The 19,134-nt window shown below is 39.6% G+C and overlaps 1 protein-coding gene across 1 annotated transcript in view; it reads left to right on the forward strand.

Annotated features, from left to right (window-relative positions):
* Positions 1-19,134, forward strand: part of LOC149257141 (TOM1-like protein 3) — a 154,268-nt gene that overhangs the window by 109,985 nt on the left and 25,149 nt on the right. The gene's annotated exons all lie outside the window — the stretch shown is intronic.

Genomic DNA, 19,134 nt, shown 5'->3' on the forward strand with positions numbered 1-19,134 from the left:
ATTTAATTGAACAAATTATTTGCTGTGTCCTACGGAAAATATCGAAACAAATACACTACAACCTTCACAAAACAAATACTGTGGAAGAAATAAAAACACTAGAAGAAATAGATGTACACACACAAAATACGCCGTTATTTTTGGATTGTCTCCCTGGAAAAACCCAACTCAGGAAAATCGGTGCAATAGGTGAGGGTTTTAATAGTATGCAGTAGTGAAAATCTGAGTACAAACTATGGATGCCCAAACTGGCTTTAAACTGAGGAAAACTGGCAAAAATAACTAGCGAGGAAAAATTCCTCACTCCATAGGAGATCTGACACTGACCTCAGCTCGAAACTGAGCTGGCCCTTGCTACCTCTGCGCAGTCTCTACGTCAGCCTATGTAGTCACTGTGTCCTTCTAGCTTGGAACTACATCACTTTTCACTGTCTCATTAGTTGCTGTTTGCAAAACTGATTCACCCGGCCTCTGGAACCTCTATCCAACTTTTGGAACTGAGTTTCGACTTCTCCCCAACAAAACGGAAATCTCCTCTAGAGGTCTCTGCACTGCCTCTTCGTGGCAATCATTGCCTCTCTGCGATATATTCGCCGGAACTGGAAAAGCTTCCTCCAACCTTACTATCTTTGCCCCTCTCTCACTGCTTCGATCTCACTGAATCACCTCTGGCAACTGAACGCTGCTACTCTGGAGATTGATTTCCTAGCAAAATTGAATGCTCCACTGATCTGGTGTGTCTTCTCCAAGCCCCATCGATTTCTTATAATCCTCCATTGAGACTTCAACATATACGATTAAATCTTAATTGATGGCTAGGATTAACTAGAAATCGTTCCATGTGCTTTTCTAGAACATTCTTACCATGATTTAATTATTTTTGATTAATTAGTCATATTCCCTAAGTTTAGACTTATGAAATATTTAAAAAATGATTAAAATTCTAATTAAGTCGTCTCTAGGTGGAATTTCCAAAAACGATTTCTGGGTTTTGGAGATCTCATGTATTCTAGCCTCTCCACAAAATTTCGTGGCTAGAACACATCTGATGCTACAAAAACTAACACTCCTTCTTAGCGAGGAATGTGTTCTAGTCAGTGTTTTTAAAACCGGAACCGGTGACCGGACCGGTCCACCTAATGAACCGGTTTACCGACCGGAACCGGGACTGGTTTGGTCTAAACGAACCGGTTTTTAAAAAATACATTAAATAATTAATTTTTAATGAAACAAAACTATTTTTAAGATGTAAAACCATGATTCCAAGCCAATAGAGACAAAATATGCAAAGTTTGCTCATTTATATACCATGCAAAGGTGAATATATCAAAATGGCACCGAGTGCAATACATATCATCGACAAAATAACAAAATACATAAGAAATGAGGCTCTAAATGGCCTATAAAGTCCAAAAACAATGCTGCAAGCTATGAGGCCATTGGCCTACTACAAGACTACAAGTCTACAGTGTACACATGATCAATCATCAAGTCCATCACCACTACTAGACACAGGATCATCATCAGGAGCTACATAGACATCATCTGGTTCAGAGTCTGAGGATGTCTCAGCCTGATCTGCAACATCAGTATCAATGCCACCAATGACAATAGAAGTGGACCTAATGGAAGCACGAGTTTGTCGACCTGCACGACTAGTGCCTTCCATTGGTTCCTTGCCTTTCCTTGATGCCGCTACTGATCCTGGTTCTGATGCCGCCACATAATCTGCCTCATCCCTCGCTAAAGCCATGTCGATATCAAAATCAGCCTCAAACACAGGATCTTCAGTCTCCTCCACCCATTCTGATGTTGGATCAATATTGTCCAACACAATGGGATCTAGATCAGGTGATTTGCTCATCATTTGGTTCCTCCTCAGTCGAAGGTTGTATTGCACAAAAACAAGATCATTTAATCGTTTTTGTTTCAAACGGTTTCTCTTCTTCGTGTGTATGCGCTAAAAAACAGACCAATTGCGCTCACAACCTGAAGCACTGCAAGTTTGACTGAGGACTCTAATTGCAAACCTTTGCAATTGAGGACACTGGCCACCAAATGACTCCCACCAATGTGCTGCAAAGAAAAAGACAATAATTAGTAACTTAGTTTATAATTTGAATTGTAAAGAACGTAAACAATTTTAACTTGAATTGAAAAACAAAATGGAAATTGGAATTGCTTACCTGGTTGGTCCACATCTCTTGCCATCTTTGCCAAGTTTTTGCCAAAAGTACCACTTGCCATATTGAAAATAGTAAGCTGTCTATGTATTTCCAACTGGTCTGCATGGTTAGGGACCATGCGCTCCAAGCAATCAATCAATCCAGCTCTGACCTCCCCATCATGCTGATCTCCTAACCGATTTTTATAGTGATACCTTGGGTTCAAAAAATACCCGGCTGCATGTATAGGACGATGGAGTTGATTGTTCCATCTGTTATCAATGATCTCCCATATACGGCCATATTTAGCTAACCTGTCCTTGTAAGCTGCCCGTATCTGCTCCTTTGCCTGATCCATAGCTTCATAAATGTAGCCCATGGCCAATCTTTCCCCATCCACCAACCTTAGCACCTTAACAAGGGGCTCGGTAATTTTCACAAGCTCTACAGACCTTTTCCAAAAATAAGTGTCTAACACTTTCTTTTTGGTGTCTTTTCCATCTGGTCTACGAGCCCACCGAGATTCAGACCATTCTTCAGAGGAAAACATTTTCTGCAAGTTTTTATGTTGACCATTGAGACATTGCAACGTGAGGAAGTGAGTTGCAAATCTCGTAATTGCAGGCCTAACAAGCTCTTTGCCTCCAGTGTGTTTCCTCATTAGGCTCAATACCCATGAGTGGTTGTAAATGTATTTTGTAATGCACTTGGCATGCTCTATAGTGTTTTTTACCCACTCCACCTTGCCTATATCCTCAAGCATGAGGTCTATGCAATGTGCAACACATGGAGTCCAAAATATGGTCTTATATTTGCCTCAAGCATCTTTCCAGCAAGAACATAGTTTGAGGCATTATCAGTGATGACCTGCACAACATGCTGCTCCCCAACTTCCTGAATAATGTTATCCAAAAGCTCAAATAGAAGGCTTGCATCCTTTACCCTATCAGATGCATCAACTGATTTCCAAAACATGGTTCCTTGAGGGCAAGAAACAAGGAAATTAATGATAGTGCGGTTCTTTCCATCGGTCCATCCATCTGACATAATGGAACAACCTGTTTTGAGCCATGACTCTTTAAACTCAACCAAATACTCATCAATGGAAGATATCTCTTTTTGCAAAAGAGCTCCCCTCAAGTCATGCATACTAGGGCCTTTGAAGCCCTTTCCTGCAGCTATAACAGAGTCCCACATAGCTTGGTAATAAGGTGAGCGAGCAGCATTAAATGGGATATCTGAATCATACCACCATCTAGCAATGTATTGGTGAGAAGTTTCTTTGCATTGTTTTTTCCAATGTTGATCCAAAGTGGGTTGAGAACTTGGCTAGGAGGAAGTGGGATTAGATTTAGAAGAGGCAATGTTGGCAGAAGATGAGAAATAACTTTGGATGTTTGCTCTCTTTGTTCCTTTTGATGGTTGGCCAACTCCAACAGAAGGATGAACATAGTGAAAAGGGTCATTGGTGGAAGGGATAGAAGTGGAGTCTTGAATCTCATAATCATCATACCCACTCTCTTTCATAAGATTCATGGCTTCTACTAATTCCCTCTTCCTTGCAATTTCATCTTGGATGGCCTTCTCCCTAGCCTTATCCTCATAAAATTTTTCAAGCTTGGCAATGTATTCTGCCCTAATAGGACCTAACAGTTCTTTTGGTGCATCACATGGCTTTACTTGGCCTCTTACCCCAGCCAAGTGTTGTTTCAACCTAAGAATACCCCCACCTCCAATAGATTTATGGCATAATTTGCATATCATTTTTCCATCAATTACATCACAATGAACCCATGCATCGTCCTTTCCTTTTGGAGCCATGTTTGCTTGAAATAATAACAATTTGCAAAGAAATCTGCCATTTAAAAAAAAATTGCAGCTAAGCAAAATGGAAAACCAAAGATAAATGTAGAAAAACAAATGCACATGCAAGGCTCAAGCTACAAAATTTGATAGCATAGAGCTAGAGAGTTTATAGCATACATGATAGATCATAGAAGTGAGAAGTTTATAAGTATAACACATTAAAAAAAAATTCATGGACAGCAGACTCAAATGAGGAATTATCAAGTGCAAATCCTTACCTGGAAATGCAAACTAGCTCCCTTAGCCTCCTCTTGAAGATGGCAACTCCACTGGCAGCTACACACTATCTCCAAAATAGCTCCAACTCCAACTCCAAGATGACTACTTCAGCAAAAACTCCACACTCTCCAAGCTCACAAACAAACTCACAAACACTCCAAATCAGTTGTGTGAGACAAATGAGAGTGAGAGGGGTGTCTTATAGCAAGTGTGAGGGTGTTTTTGGAGGGAAAATACCTTTCCCTCCCCCCCAAAACCCCTAAACCATAAAACCGCAGGCGCTTTTTCCATAAACCGGCGGGCTGTCCATAAACCGGCCGGTTTGCTACAAACCGGCCGGTTCCGCCCTAAACCGGCCGGTTTTGACCGGTTAGGGCCAGTTTTTGGGCAAATGAGGTGGCTAACCGGGTTTTTTAGGCCGGTTCGGACCGGCCAGGCCTCCAACCGGCCGGTTAGACCGGTTACCGGTTTTTGTGGCCGGTTTTTAAAACTATGGTTCTAGTGCTGCTGCCCTAGCAAACCGGCCGGTTCCGTCCTAAACCGGCCGGTTTTGACCGGTTAGGCAGTTTTTTGGGCAAATGAGGTGGCTAACCGGGTTTTATAGGCCGGTTCAGACCGGCCAGGCATCCAACCGGCCGGTTAGACCGGTTACTGGTTTTTGTGGCCGGTTTTTAAAACTATGGTTCTAGTGCTGCTGCCCCCTGTAGCACCACCCTGTCTCTGCATCATCTCCTGTCACACTGCTGGTGTCTCGTTGCTGCTGCCCACCAACCACTACGCAACTCTGATATGTGCTGCATCTGTGCTACTGATGACCGTGCAAAACTGTTGCCAACATTGCGTCCGCACTGCAAATCCCCTTCCATTAGCAACTACGGCTACTGCAACATCTGCAACTGAAAAGCATTCAATATTCCGAATCAACTCTAATCAGTATGATACATCTGTCATCTGAGTCTCTGATTGCTGCTAGTATTTGCGCTGTCACTGAGGCATCTTCGCTGCCATTGACTCTGCATTGTGCCAACTGCACTGCTGCCAACTTTGCACTGCGCTCCCCAACATCTGACATGCAACTAGACTCTGCATCTATCACTTTGGCATCTCACTGCATCGATTGCCACTGATCCATCGTGCTACTGAAACACTGTGGGCTCCTGTAACAAGGTTTTGATTCAAGAGGTGGACCTCCTCAAGAATCCTGCCCATTTGTAGCGCTCTGGGGCTACAAAACCAAATCACCCCATTTGATTCCCTGGGATATGTTAGCAAACATGGCGAAGTCTTCCTCCAGCGTGGAGGACAACCTATTGATCTCTGCTGATGCTGCCTGTTGGTCCTGCTTCTCCTTCTTATGCTTCTTCCTAAGAGGACACTGGGTGCTGTAGTGGCCAAGCTCACCACATCTGAAGCACTTGACCTTCGTCAGGTTCTCCTTCTTTCTCCTCTGCTCCCCCTGCCCTGATTGGGAACCTTTGATGCGAGGACCACATTCTCCTCCTCCTTCACCTGCTTCGACCTGCTACTGCTGCCACCAATGGAGCTCTTCACTAAGTCTTGCCTCAACTCCTCCTGCAGCAGATCGGTCCACATCCTATCCCACTTTGGCAAGGTTTCTTTGCCCAAAATTCTTTGGACGAATACTTGCCACTCGGAGACATTGTTGAATGCCAATTGTACTAGCTCTGTGATCTGAGGTGCTGCTCCAACAACTGACATTTTATCTCGGATCTTCTAAATCCTGGTGAGGTAGGGGTCTATGCGCTCCCCCTTCTGCATCCTGGTGCATCTCAACTTTTCCTCCAAGTACATCTTCTACTGCTCGGAAGTGCTTTGGTATAGCATGGAAAGTCTATCCCACATCTCCTTGGCCGTTCCCTGGCTCGCTATGTGTGATAAATTGTGAGCTCGAACACCATCAAGAATCAACCTTTTTGCCCTCGCCATGTCCATTTGGTATTCCTTCAGCTGATCTGCATCCGTGGGGATATCTACCACTACATCTATGAATGGCTTCAGGCCATATTCATCCAGAAGGGAGGACATCCTTGACTTCTAGATGTCATCGTTGGAAGCACTGTCCAACTTGTCTCGATCTCGTAGTTCAACAGTGGTCATCTCAACAAAATAAGTGAAAATCCTCCTCTTCTTTTCTGCTCAGCTGCTGCTAGGCTCTACAACGACTGCTCATTTGCAAGAGAAAATTTAATTTCTGAAGCTAGAGTCCCCTGAGAAAAATTTCCCTCAGTGTTTGCTCTTTCTTCCTCCTGATGCTATTTTGCACTATCAACTACTGCAAAATACTGTGTCCAGCTAGAGATTTGCTCTGCAAGGAAAATACTGGTTGCTCCCTCTGCCTTTGGTAATCCTCGAACTAGAGAAATTCGATTTCTCTGTCGCTCTCTCAAAGAAATCGATTTTTCCTCAAGAAATTGACCCTCCTGGCCAAGAAACTGCACTGCCTCTGAGGGTTTCAAACTGCTGCTTACGTAGAGCTACGAAATTCCTCTTCCCTTCTGCTACTGAGCTCTTCGACTTACAATCTGCACTCTGATACTATGTGAAAATTCGGCTAACCCCGAATCCTATTGCAACATAATTTAATTAAACAAATTATTCGTTGTGTGCTACGAAAAATATCGAAACAAATACATTGCAACCTTCACAAAACAAACAATGCGGAAGAAATAAAAACGTTGGAAGAAATAGATGCGCACACACAAAATACACCTTTATTTTTGGACTAAGTCCTCGTTAAAACCCAACTCGGGAAAACTGGTGAAACAACTGAGGGTTTTAATATTATGCAGTTGTGAAATCTAAGTACAAACTATGGATGCCTAAACTGGCTATCCAAACATAGGAAAACTGGCAAAAACAACTAGTGAGGAAAAATTACTACCTGAGCTGTCCCTTACTACCTCTGTGCAGTCTTTGCGTTAGCCTACATAGTCACTGCGTCCCTCTAGCTCGGAACTGCATCACCTCTCATTGTCTCGTCAGCTGTTGTCTGGGAAACTGATTCTTCTGATTCTGGAACCTCTATCCAGCTTCTGGCCCTGAGTCTCGACTTCTCCCCAACAAAACGGAAATCTCCTATGGAGGGCTCTGCGCTGCCTCTCTGTGGCAGTCGCTGCCTCTTTGTAATGTACTCGCCGGAATTGGAAAAGCTTCCTTTGGCCTCACTATCTCTGCCCCTCTCTCACTGCTTCGAACTTACTGAATCACCTTCGGCAACTGAATGTTGCTACTCTAGAGATCGATTTCCCAACAAAATCAAATGCTCAACTGGTTTGGTGTGTCTTCTCCAAGCCCCATCGACTTCTTATAATCTTCCGTTGAGACTTCATCGACCATGATTAAATCTTAATCGATGGCTAGGATTAACTAGAAATCAATCCATGTACTTTTCTAGAACATTCTTATCATGACTTAATTAAGTTTGATTAATTAGTCTTATTCCCTAAGTTTAGACGTAGGAAATATTTAAAATACAACTAATAATCTAATTAAGTCGTCTCTAGGTGGAATTTCCAGAAACGATTTCTGGGTTTTGGAGATCTTATGTATTCTAGCCTCTCCACAAAATATCGTGGATAAAACACTTCCGATGCTACAAAAACTAACATCAGAGAAATGTATGATTGCGTAGAAGGTGGCCATGTTGACATTGTCGCCCCACAAAATCTCATGACATTGTATAATCAATGTAGTTGACAAATTATTAAAAACCAGAGCTTGGTGGGCTTTCTGTAGTGTTTGAGTGCTTAGTTTTTTTCAGAAAAATTAAAATAGTCGACATAGTCTATAAATTAATAAAATTCAGAGCTTGATGGGATACCTCTAGAGGTTGAATGCTTTGAGCTTTGTTACAACAAAATATAACACATTATGCAAAGCCTTACTAGATGACCTAGACAAAGTGCAACAATGGTAGCGTGACCACTTTTACCTTACTAACTACTCCCCTCATTTAAGTGATGGACACAATCGAACACAAGGGAGGCTTCCTTGTAGATATTGTTGGAAAATCAAGGTAAAGGTTGATTTTCCTTGCATGATAATTACTTGTGAACTTTGTTGGCTTATTATTAGATTATTTGTGTTCTCTTTCATCAAGCAATTATCAAAAAGGTAAACATGAAGATCACAAGAGACAATAGACACAAGATGTAGGCTCCATGCCAGGGAAAAACCCCGCAACTTGGGGAAAACCCGAACAATATCGTTCTTATAGAATCAGATTAAAAATGAGACCTTCAATGCCCAAAGACCTAGACCTCCTCCAAGAACTAAGTGAGCCCTTTTAAAACTTTCTTCAAGCAAGTCAACATTTACCAAGTCAAAATTGGTCAATCTGCTTCAAGTCAAGATTTCAGCCCTTCAACTTTAGGTCTGCAACTCGTCCTTCAATCCTGCAACTACAGGTCTACAACTTGTCTTTCCATCCTGCAACTAGAGGTCTGCAACTTGTCCTTCAAACTTCGGCCTTATTCTCCCACAAAAAACTCACATATCCTTTCCCATGAAACTCGCTTCACACTAGAACATGAATGAACTTTTTTTACTTTTTGGTGGAGGATTCATGCATATATATAGTTGTTCTCACATATGAACAGACACGTTCCTTTGAGTGAGCCGACTTGACCATCTGGAGGGCTGACTTGGTCTTATGGAGGTCAATTTGACTCTTTTTGATTAAATAAAAATTTCTTTTCCTTTTCTTATAAAGAGTTCAAATGGACTTTGACTCAATTTTAAATTTTTGACTCAATAAATCCCTAAAAGCATGAAGAACATGCTTAACCTACACTTGAGCACTTGAGCATGAAACCCATGCTTGAAATGAATAAAATTCTTTTTCTTTATTTACATAAAATACAAATTAATATGAAGACCAAACCTAGTTACTTTTCCAATAGTCCCTCTTAACTAGGGAGGTATTCATAATGACTCAACAGGTCCATCTCAAGTTGAAATATTCTCATAAGAAGGGGATCCAGATTGATAGCATCAAAATATCATCATAGTCAACATTGTCACATTACCAAGGCCTTGACAGGTACACTCTATCTTTCACAAGATCAAAGCACAATGCTGGGAGGGATTCCATAGGACACCACACCACCTCACCATGGTACATACTCCACCTGGGATACCCGGAGTATGTCTACCACTTGACCATTTCCCTCAAGGAAATGTCTGTCCATCGGAACATTCTTATGCAGGTCTATGTGACTTAGGATTTCCATCCTAATCCATCACATTATATGACTCAAGAATGTCTGTCCAAGATGCTTATCCAATCCATCATTATCCTTATCCGTGTCAATGTACTTGACTTAGGATATTAGTCTTAATCCATCACAGTACCTGACGCAAGGAGAACCAAGCTAATTCAAATTATCATTCTCCCTATCCGTGATGCATGCACTAGACTTATGACTGTTAGTTTTGGCCTAGCACATGACACAGGGAGAACAAGTGTCCAACCTTACTCCTCAACTTGAGAGGAGAAATCCATGCTCACTCCCTCTAAACCAGGGAGAATTTATCAATAAACCTCGACTTGTGTTAGAAGTATTCATACTTCTCTTACATCAACTACTTGTAATTGTAGCTTTCCTTTAACATCCCTTTTACCACTTATCACTGCTTACCTTGCAACTTCAAGGGCTCCAACTCTGCCTCCTAACATATCATTATCCTGTACTTGAGGTCTTCACCTACATCATCTTCCCCGCACCACTTTCTGCCTTGAAGATAGTCCATCACACAATTTCTTCAATAAATTGATTATCACAATGTTAGCCAATCCACAACTTGGCTGACATTTCCAATCAGTCTCTATCAATCAACACAACTTCAAATAATTTTTCCTTCTAGATGTTATTCTCATCCTTTCTAAAATAACCAACTCCCAGGATCTTCCAACAAACTTTCTTATCAGTCCTCCAACTGCCCCTTTAGATGATTGTCTTTAGCCCTCTAACTGTCCTATTGTTGTCAGTCCTTGGGGCACCAATCAATCTGCTTTTCAATAGTTACAAGACTTCCATCATAAGATCTTCACAAATACAACTCAGTTGATAGTGAATGTCTACTGCTTCACTATCCTTAGGGTTTTCACAGATCTGCCTCTCCAAGCAGACCTACTGACCTTCTTGAGTCTGTACTTAGGGCTCACAAGGAGACTTTATTGCTATCCTGTAAACAGTCCACAAGTGTCTTTCCCAAACTGTCCTAAAATAGGACTCACATCCGTTAGCAAACATCACCATACATACCTCAATTAGCTGCCTTTTGCTGCTTCCTGAAGTCTCGAGCTGTGCTAGTTCTGAAGTCTAATGTGGCGCTGGTTAGGGCTTATATCTGCCTTAACTCTGTCCTCAAACCTTCACAAATCCTCCTCAACAGATCTTTTTTTGTGCTATCTCTAGGCTTGATACGCACTGCTATTCTAGCCTGATCAAACATCAGACCAGCCCAAATTTAGGGCTTGGTCCCTCCTCTATCAGCTCAGAAAACTTCGACATGCTTTCAGAGAAGTTTGCACCATCAAGTCTTGCACAAAACACACCCAGAATACACCTCCTTTGTTTTCTGGCAGCTTTCTCCTACACAGCCCAACAATCACTAGAAGAACCACGTAAAACATACCTACTCCTTATCTTCACTAGGCTTTCTGTAGCTCCGGTTCAATCACAAAGATGTTTCTTTTTGATGTTTTCTCTTGGATGCAATCCAATACTTGGACCCAATCCTGCTCCCTCTCTCCCTTGAAACCATCCGCTGATAGCCCTCCATAACACATCAAGTAAGGTTTGCAATTTATGAGATTTAGGGCACACTGTACCTACATAAACGAACAAATTCCCACACCCAGAGACCCTTATTTATTGGGCTGTTCCCACAGAAGATTGCTGCCTAATCTGGTAGCCTTATAGGACTACTCGGCCTCCCAAAACCTGGTATCTTCATCCTGCAACTTCACAGAAATTTTCGGCCTGTTACAGAGAGGAGAAATTCACTCCTTTTATGCCCAGAACAACCCCAAATTAACTCGGCCCTAACTCTCCTTCTTCGTTTCCTTTTAAAACAGTCTGAAGAACAACCTGCTCTCTCTTTGTTTGGTCTCCTAGTGCTGTGGCTCTCTGAGGTGAACTTTGGCCGAGTTACCTATCTTCCATATGAAACCATGCCAATGTAATTCAATGTCACTGTATCATTGCTACTAATTAGATTGTATCGTTCTGCTATTGGTCGATTGCATTCACATAATTGTAAGAGCTCGGATCAAGCAGACTTGTAACCTCTAAGGAGACTTGGATAAAACGATGTATGGTCTAGGAACTTACTTGGAACAACTGAAGCGAACGCCTTCTGCAAATTTCTTCAACACATCAACCAGAGATTTGCACGGACTTTTGCGAACTCCTGTCGCTTCTCAAACGCGCCTTACTATCTCTCACACGATGCTCTTAAAAGAAACAGTCCTCAGACTGGCGGCCCAGCAGGCTTCAGTATTAATTCAAAGTAAAATTACACACCATAGAAACTCAAAGATATGAGCTCTGATTACACACACACACTCACAAACTCACTAAGCACTCACAACTCACGATGCCTAAACTATGAGAGAGTTCTCTCTTAAATAACCTAACAAACGAATCTAGCTGACCTAATGCATGACATAAAAGTAGAAATAATTGAGGGTCCTGTCAGTATCTTATTCCACTGACGGTGTCTACTCAACTTTTTCTTTTGTACAAAGATTTGTCACAACATGTGACCAACAGTGTCACATTGCTGACAAAGAGATTCGTTACCAAGAACCTTTCGGGCTTCTATCGCTATCATATCCCATCTCGGAATCTGACGGAGTCTTGACTCTATCCCAATGGTACGATAAATGAGATAAAGTATCTTGAGGATCTTTCCAGGAAGATGTAAGCCATGATAGATATTCTTTTTCCCAGGTAGGGTCATTTTGTTCTTGAGCATCTTGATAAATATCCACATATACGGTTTCTTTTTCGCTATTCACTTTAGCTTTTCCTTTTGGATCGTGGATTGTAATGGAGGAATCTTCTTTTTGTGGAGCATGTGAACTCTGACCTGTGTCATAAGTAAATCTGATCGAATCTGCAGACTTCTTTAAACTTTTAGATGGAAAGAGATAATCATCTTTATTCCATCGGTTCACATATGCAAAGGGATCGATTTCAATTCCAAGGAAATTATCTTTCTTGCTATTTCTGAAATCTGGCAAAGACTGTACAGCCAGTTCAACCCCATCTAATAACTCCCATTTAAAAATCTGAAACATACTTACAGATTGTTCAATACTCGATTGAACCCATAATTTACATTGATGACTAAGATTTCCTTGTTCTTGCCATCCTATTTCAAACACCATTGAAGAACAGACACGATTAGAGAGAAGTAGATTGATCAAGCAAACCGCATCTTCGGACCATGAACAAGAATATACATTAATAGTAATAACAGCCTTCTGATTAACTATTAATCGAAATACTCGTTGTTTTCCTTGCAGAAGTTCGAGGGTTTTTATCAGTGATAGTTTCTCCGGTAGTTTTAACGAATGAAAATCTTGAAGCCATAATGAAATCTTTTTAATCTGATCTGGATCTTCAGCTAATGTAGATTTCATAATACTATCCTTTCCGTAAAGCTGTGAAAAAGGATTTGGTTCAATAGCATTACGGAATTCCATATTCTGATAATCCCAAGGTTCTGTAAATGTTCTTAAATACTGCAAGGTCCTTAATACACATTGAGAAGCTCTGACTTGGAGTTTCTTCTGACACTTACCATCTCTTATCTCCCAATCAGCAAAAGACTGAAACATCTCAAATTGAGGGAAAGAATCAGTATTAACAAAAGCTTCAGTATTTTGTTGGAGATATGCTGCTTCAATCTCTTCAAATAAATCTGGAATTTTGAGAGATTTCAAAAAGCGTTCAACAAGACCATTCATATTTACCTCCTCCAGTTCTAACATTTTAGAAGAAATATACATAGAAATAGAAAACTCAATTGCACCAATAATCTGATAATAATTCAGAGTTTTCAGAGTTTGAATCATATCTGGAGTATAATGACTGAGCCAAGTGTCATCGAGCTGTTGAAAATAGAGCTTAACCTGTAAATTTGGTAGAGGATAAACCTTTACCAATTCTTCATTGAGATTTAGAAAAACGCCAACATTTTTATGTTGCCAAGCTTGACATCTTTGTATCCACTGATTTCTTCTTAGTCGGAGACCAATTATCTTCTTGATTTGATCAGTGACATCGGATAACAAATATTCTAAAATCTTAAAACGCTGTACAAAAGTTTCAAAAGAATCATCAGCAGGACTGGTTCCTGCAATGGTGAAAAGACTTTCACTATGTACATGTACCTTGTTCATTTCTCTGGTTAAGGCATCAGGTAAATAATTAGAATTTCCAGGAATCCATTCAACATCAAATTCATACATCTGAAACCACATTTGCCATGCTAATAATCGCCCACGAGCTAATTGCTGAGATATCTTGGCATTCAAGAAATACTTGAAATTCATTGAGTCAGTTCGAATCAAGAATTTTGAAGGTGCCAAATAAATTTCGAACTTTTGAATTCCATTGAATATTGCAAGGGTTTCTTTTTCAGCAGGAAAATAACCTTTCTGATGTTTAGAGAATTCACCTGAAGCATAGGCACATAGAACTTCTTCAACATTTTCTCCTTCTTGCCTTCTCTCAAAAAGAGTAGCCGCCCAAAAATTGTCGGAAGCATCAGTCTGTAAGATGAGAAAACCAGTACCAGGCGGTTTTAAAGTAGGTAATGTTTGGCATTCTTGTTTCAATAATTGAACCGCTTGAGTAGCTTCATCAGACCAACCACCATTAATAAATTCTCGAATAGGAGAAGTCTTTTCAGAAAGATTGGGAATATATTTATGAACATAATTGAGAATTCCCAAAAATCGCTGAATCATTGGCTTATCTTGTAATTGATCAGGAAATTCAGATAATTTCTGTAAAACATGAGGCTGCATCTGAATTTTACCTTGGCGAACGGTGATGCCGAGAAAATCAATACTGTCTTGAAATAAAACCATTTTCTTCTCAGATAAGACTAAACCATGATTACGGGCTTCGTCAAGAAATATTTGGAGATGCTTCAAATGAGAGGCGAGATCTGGACTAAATACAAGGATATCATCAATATATACAACAATAAAATCGTATGAACCAAAAATATGATCCATTCGACGCTGAAAGAATGCAGGAGCATTTTTGAGACCAAATGGCACAACTCGCCATTGAAAGAACCCGGCAGGACATGTAAATGCAGTTTTTGGACGATCTTCTTCTGCAATTTGAATCTGATAATATCCTGATTTCATATCAAATTTGCTGAATATCTTACTGCCATGAATTTTCTGCATGATTGTTTCTTGTCGAGGCATGGGATAATTAAAGCTCTTAGTTATAGCATTTAAAGGCTTATAATTAATCACCATCCTATCTTTACCACGAACAATCTCAGAATGATTGCGAACTAGAAATGCAAAACAGGAATAATGAGATTCACTTACTTCAATCAAATTAAGATCTAGCAATTCTTGAATCTGTTTGCGCATTTCTTTTTCTTCATCAGGAGTACAGGGTATCAATTTGCCAGTCACTCCATTGTCATGCAGAGTGATAATTTCTTGTTTCGGGCTCTGAGTTGTCCAAAAAGCTTGAGGATTAGTAGAACAACATTTTAGCAATTCCTCAAATATCTGAATTTGTTCAGGAGACCAATTAGGATCCCTATTGGCCTTTTGGGTAGGTTGAGCTTTGGCTTCATAAATCTTTAACACTTCTTCCCAATCATGAGATTCTTTTCTCTGTTTGGGTTGCCTTTTTAAACCTACCTTTTTCTGACTCTGATCTTTTCGGGCTTCAGAATTAGCCATAGTTAACCTGGGGACTGAGACTGCTTTCTTCTTGATGTTACAAATGATTTTATCATTACTGATCGTAACAGGCAACACTGAATTAATGAACGGCATTCCCAGAAATAAACTTGCTGAGTTATCATAATGCTGAATAGCTGAAATCTTAATTATATTCCCCCCAAGTTTCATTGAAATGTTATCAACATAATGAGTCAGATTAACAGAACCACCAATGGTTTCAGATCTAAGGATATTCTGTAAGGGCTTCCATAATCCTTTAAACAGTGACGGTCTAGCAAGATTATTGGAGCCACCGGTATCAATAAAAGCATCAACAGAAATCCATTCACCACGTACTTGAACTTCAACAGGAATATACAACAGATCACTAGTTCTGACAATCTTTTTCATAAAGGCTTGTTCATCAACAGAACTAGGTTTAGGGAGGAGAGAGGAAGATGATACAACTGTCTTCGGATAAGGACATAAAGAATTCTGAACGGACTGAGGTTTAACGGATAAGAAGTTTGGCAAAGAATTCTTGGTGTCAACAGTTGTAGTAGTTGTGACAGAGGTATCAGAATACTCTTCTGTATCATCTTCTTCAAAAACAACAGAATCACTATCATCACTTAAGTGATCCTCATAAACATCGGAATCAAAATCAGAATCTTGATAAGCAAGATTCATTTTATTACTAATATCAGGCAGAGACTCAGTATCAGAAAGAGAAGCATCAGTCAAAATATATACATCTGAAACTTCATCATCAGAATCAACAACTGACCAGTCATCTGCAAATTCTTCAATATCAAAACAGGCTTTTAGTTTGTTAGAGGAACTCTTGGGACATTATCCTTCTTTTGTTGTTTCCTCTTTTTCACATACCTAAATTTACGGAATGGTCGTTTAGGATTGATAACTCTCTTAGGTCTGTATTTACCATATCTTTTTGATTTCCTTTTCCGGAAAGGAGTCCAGGGTAAAACAGAACGACACACATTCAAATTAGGAGAAATATCATGAACCTGTTTCTGCCAGCACAAATATTTTACTTTCTCTTGGCTTCTGAATAGGAGATCGATCCAATAGATTTGTTCTATCTTTTTGCCTTGGACTTCAATATCTTTCATTATATCTGGATTTCTAGTTCGCAATCATTCTGAGATTGTTCGTGGTAAAGATAGGATGGTGATTAATTATAAGCCTTTAAATGCTATAACTAAGAGCTTTAATTATCCCATGCCTCGACAAGAAACAATCATGCAGAAAATTCATGGCAGTAAGATATTCAGCAAATTTGATATGAAATCAGGATATTATCAGATTCAAATTGCAGAAGAAGATCGTCCAAAAACTGCATTTACATGTCCTGCCGGGTTCTTTCAATGGCGAGTTGTGCCATTTGGTCTCAAAAATGCTCCTGCATTCTTTCAGCGTCGAATGGATCATATTTTTGGTTCATACGATTTTATTGTTGTATATATTGATGATATCCTTGTATTTAGTCCAGATCTCGCCTCTCATTTGAAGCATCTCCAAATATTTCTTGACGAAGCCCGTAATCATGGTTTAGTCTTATCTGAGAAGAAAATGGTTTTATTTCAAGACAGTATTGATTTTCTCGGCATCACCGTTCGCCAAGGTAAAATTCAGATGCAGCCTCATGTTTTACAGAAATTATCTGAATTTCCTGATCAATTACAAGATAAGCCAATGATTCAGCGATTTTTGGGAATTCTCAATTATGTTCATAAATATATTCCCAATCTTTCTGAAAAGACTTCTCCTATTCGAGAATTTATTAATGGTGGTTGGTCTGATGAAGCTACTCAAGCGGTTCAATTATTGAAACAAGAATGCCAAACATTACCTACTTTAAAACCGCCTGGTACTGGTTTTCTCATCTTACAGACTGATGCTTCCGACAATTTTTGGGCGGCTACTCTTTTTGAGAGAAGGCAAGAAGGAGAAAATGTTGAAGAAGTTCTATGTGCCTATGCTTCAGGTGAATTCTCTAAACATCAGAAAGGTTATTTTCCTGCTGAAAAAGAAACCCTTGCAATATTCAATGGAATTCAAAAGTTCGAAATTTATTTGGCACCTTCAAAATTCTTGATTCGAACTGACTCAATGAATTTCAAGTATTTCTTGAATGCCAAGATATCTCAGCAATTAGCTCGTGGGCGATTATTAGCATGGCAAATGTGGTTTCAGATGTATGAATTTGATGTTGAATGGATTCCTGGAAATTCTAATTATTTACCTGATGCCTTAACCAGAGAAATGAACAAGGTACATGTACATAGTGAAAGTCTTTTCACCATTGCAGGAACCAGTCCTGCTGATGATTCTTTTGAAACTTTTGTACAGCGTTTTAAGATTTTAGAATATTTGTTATCCGATGTCACTGATCAAATCAAGAAGATAATTGGTCTCCGACTAAGAAGAAATCAGTGGATACAAAGATGTCAAGCTTGGCAACATAAAAATGTTGGCGTTTTTCTAAATCTCAATGAAGAATTGGTAAAGGTTTATCCTCTACCAAATTTACAGGTTAAGCTCTATTTTCAACAGCTCGATGACACTTGGCTCAGTCATTATACTCCAGATATGATTCAAACTCTGAAAACTCTGAATTATTATCAGATTATTGGTGCAATTGAGTTTTCTATTTCTATGTATATTTCTTCTAAAATGTTAGAACTGGAGGAGGTAAATATGAATGGTCTTGTTGAACGCTTTTTGAAATCTCTCAAAATTCCAGATTTATTTGAAGAGATTGAAGCAGCATATCTCCAACAAAATACTGAAGCTTTTGTTAATACTGATTCTTTCCCTCAATTTGAGATGTTTCAGTCTTTTGCTGATTGGGAGATAAGAGATGGCAAGTGTCAGAAGAAAATCCAAGTCAGAGCTTCTCAATGTGTATTGAGAACCTTGCAGTATTTAAGAACATTTACAGAACCTTGGGATTATCAGAATATGGAATTCCGTAATGCAATTGAACCAAATCCTTTTGCACAGCTTTACGGAAAGGATAGTATTGTGAAATCTACATTAGCAGAAGATCCAGATCAGATTAAAAAGATTTCATTATGGCTTCAAGATTTTCATTCTTTGAAACTACCGGAGAAACTATCACTGATAAAGACCCTAGAACTTCTGCAAGGGAAACCAAGCGTATTTCGATTAATAGTTAACCAGAAGGCAGTTATTACTATTAATGTATACTCTTGTTCATGGTCTGAAGATGCGGTTTGTTTAATCAATCTACTCCTCTCTAATCGTGTCTGTTCTTCAATGGTTTTTGAAATAGGATGGCAAGAACAAGGAAATCTTAGTCATCAATGTAAATTATGGGTTCAATCGAGTATTGAACAATCTGTAAGTATGTTTCAGATTTTTAAATGGGAGTTATTAGATGGGGTTGAACTGGCTGTACAGTCTTTGCCAGATTTCAGAAATAGCAAGAAAGATAATTTCCTTGGAATTGAAATCGATCCCTTTGCATATGTGAACCGATGGAATAAAGATGATTATCTCTTTCCATCTAAAAGTTTAAAGAAGTCTGCAGATTCGATCAGATTTACTTATGACACAGGTCAGAGTTCACATGCTCCACAAAAAGAAGATTCCTCCATTACAATCCACGATCCAAAAGGAAAAGCTAAAGTGAATAGCGAAAAAGAAACCGTATATGTGGATATTTATCAAGATGCTCAAGAACAAAATGACCCTACCTGGGAAAAAGAATATCTATCATGGCTTACATCTTCCTGGAAAGATCCTCAAGATACTTTATCTCATTTATCGTACCATTGGGATAGAGTCAAGACTCCGTCAGATTCCGAGATGGGATATGATAGCGATAGAAGCCCGAAAGGTTCTTGGTAACGAATCTCTTTGTCAGCAATGTGACACTGT

Source organism: Pinus tabuliformis, chromosome 6 (genome assembly GCF_031772625.1).
Source record: "Pinus tabuliformis cultivar Carrire ecotype Pingquan chromosome 6, CPIR1, whole genome shotgun sequence".
Taxonomy (NCBI): domain Eukaryota; kingdom Viridiplantae; phylum Streptophyta; class Pinopsida; order Pinales; family Pinaceae; genus Pinus; species Pinus tabuliformis.